The 1,776-nt window shown below is 35.2% G+C and overlaps 1 non-coding gene across 1 annotated transcript; it reads left to right on the forward strand.

The window, feature by feature from the left end:
• The first annotated feature begins 1,428 nt into the window (after positions 1-1,428).
• Positions 1,429-1,530, forward strand: LOC128865502 (U6 spliceosomal RNA). Its single transcript, XR_008454832.1, has one exon. It is a non-coding gene; the product is annotated as a U6 spliceosomal RNA (small nuclear RNA).
• Positions 1,531-1,776: the final 246 nt, after the last annotated feature.

Below are 1,776 nucleotides of genomic sequence, written 5' to 3' on the forward strand. Positions count from 1 at the left end.
TCCTAAATATGTACATAAACCCGTGAATCATACCATCAACAACCAAACCTGCATTTATTTTTGAGTTATAATATACGAAAATTTTGATAAAATTTAATTGAGCTCCCGAATTTTAAAACAACTTTTTCGAACTCACTCCCGTACTAAGCGACCTGCTTCATTTAGCCAACAAATGCCGCACCATAGAATTTCACTTCACTTTACCGCAAAAATTACGAAAACTCCATGCATAGCTCACAACACACACGACTCTACTACACCTGTGCTACATCACACAATACCAACGCAGTACCCACCGTCTATTCTACTACGTAGAAAATTTGTCCTGCATCACTTTGAGTCTCTCTCTAACAAATTGCTTACATTACGACTTCAATATGGATTAACGTTAATCTCCAACATAATTTAGCATTAGCAGGTCATCTACCCAGTGATCGTATACTAAGCAACGTAGCAAACACAAGAGCATTGCTGCAAGCAGAACGTAAAAGTGGAGAAAGGAGATTGAGAAATATGAATAGCGAACGGTGCTTCCTACACAACCTATATGTATGTATGTGTGCAGGAATATTTTTAAATATGTGTGCGCGCAAATAGAACAGTCATATGGGTATGGATTCGCTGAGGTACTAAAATTGTGCGCTTATAATAGGTTGAATGATGAAAAACGTGCAGCATATCTCCAGGCGTTTTAGCGTTAATGGACAATGTGGATAGCCGAGATTTTACAAGTCCCTATTTGTCTACTTCCAAGAGCTACTTATCTTCCTTTTTTTAATTTCTATTATTATTAGTTTTTTGGGCCACCCACTTGACTTGCTTTGTGGCTTGACTTGCTTTCAGACTCATTTGTATTTCGACATACGTACCAAGTACAGGCGGAGAAATATACAGCAATGGTCAGAGTAATCGTAATGTACCTAGAAGAAAAACAAAACGATAAATGTAAGTCATTCGGATTATTAATTTTTTTTAATACCTATATATTTTCAAGGAGTAAATTGAATAAAATTTTAAACTGAAATAAAAAATATGTATATTTCAGTTTATTTTATAAATTTTATAGCCTTCGCGTAAGAAATTGTCATTTTAAAAAGGAAGTTGCGATATTTTTGAGGTTCTGAAAACAAAAAACCATATTTAGACTATGTGATAGTAATCAGCATCAGAATTCAACTACTACAACTAACAGATATCCATCAGACCCCCCATCGGCGAAAAACGTCCGGAATCTCTAAAATTTGTGGACGATATAGAGCAGACAAATTTATGTGGAGATTGACAAAAAATCTGAAAGACTCGTGGTGGGAAATCTTGAGTAATTTGTTTTCAAATCTCATTCAATAAAGAATTAAATTAAATTTTATTATTATAATCATTTCTAAATTTGAATTTATTATATATATTACCGCTCTTCAACATTACTTTGTTCTTGCTTTGACAGAACATATACTAAAATTGGAACGATACAGATTTGCATGGCCTCTGCGCAAGGATGACACGCAAAATCGTGAAGCCTTCCACATTTTTAAGGCGTTGTTCCTAAGCAACGATTGGTGGGCATTCCCACTACTTAGGACTGATAGCGGCAGGCTTGTCAGAGGGCAAAACAGATTAACGAAACCAAGGCAAAACGGCGTCTGGTCGAGGCCCTATGCTCCCAAGAGGAGTGAACAAGGAAAAAAAAATGTTGCTTTGTTAATTTATTGTAGTTAAGATAAATTTTGACAACATACACTAATTTAAGGTACAACATAGAAATCGTAAAAAAGAGAA

The sequence above is a fragment of the Anastrepha ludens genome, chromosome 5 (genome assembly GCF_028408465.1).
Source record: "Anastrepha ludens isolate Willacy chromosome 5, idAnaLude1.1, whole genome shotgun sequence".
Taxonomy (NCBI): Eukaryota; Metazoa; Arthropoda; class Insecta; order Diptera; family Tephritidae; genus Anastrepha; species Anastrepha ludens.